Genomic DNA, 887 nt, shown 5'->3' on the forward strand with positions numbered 1-887 from the left:
TAGTTTTTTCATAGATTGCTTTCTGGTTTCAGTTGACCTGACACCGTACCTTTGAATCGAAAGGTCTTTTAGAGACCAACACTGCTAGTGTAATGTTTAATAGCTTGATTCTCTTGATGATTTCACTTTAGGTTGACTACTGCCATGGGCCAAAGTTACAGCTAACTTTAACTATTCTCAATACCAAAATAGGTACCAAATATGTTGTTCTTTCTAAAACCCTGAGTGATGCAAGTTCTGCACTGTTACAGGACTGAATTTGTAATGTGTTCCATTTTGAAGTGTATTACAGCAGTAGTTTAAACGGTGCAAATCACTGTATTTGGTGAAGAATTCCATTCCATTTATCAGTCATTTTCTAATTTAATTGCTTCAGTCAGTGCAGCATGATGTCACAATGGAAACACTGATAAGTATTCCATTAGAGTGAGCCACATCCTGATAACACTTAAACCCACAAAGTTAATGAAATGAACACCCATGTTCACCATACAGTCCAGTTATCACTTTAGTTGCACCCTTAATAATAAAGAATTCATGAATGGTTTTTCTTGCAAAGTCATGCTGTGAAATTGAGTTGGAGGATTGAGCAATATGAGGAAGGCCACAATTTTTGCAAGTATTTAACAAGTTATATGCTGTGAGCTTGCTCCAGTTCAGTGTATTTACAGTCAGTAGTTTTATGATCTCTCGCATGTAACATTGCACTATTGCAGTAACCTCAAATTGCTTCTGACTCTGCCAACAGAAGGCTATGATTTTTGTAATTTGTAATGTAAATCCTGGTTTCTCATGTCACCAAACCCAAGCCTTGATGGTTGGACAACTCTCAAATTGTCAATGTACCCCAAGAATGTGCTATTAAGGATGTGGTGGACTAGGGATAT

This window comes from Barbus barbus, assembly GCF_936440315.1.
Source record: "Barbus barbus genome assembly, chromosome: 23".
Taxonomy (NCBI): Eukaryota; Metazoa; Chordata; class Actinopteri; order Cypriniformes; family Cyprinidae; genus Barbus; species Barbus barbus.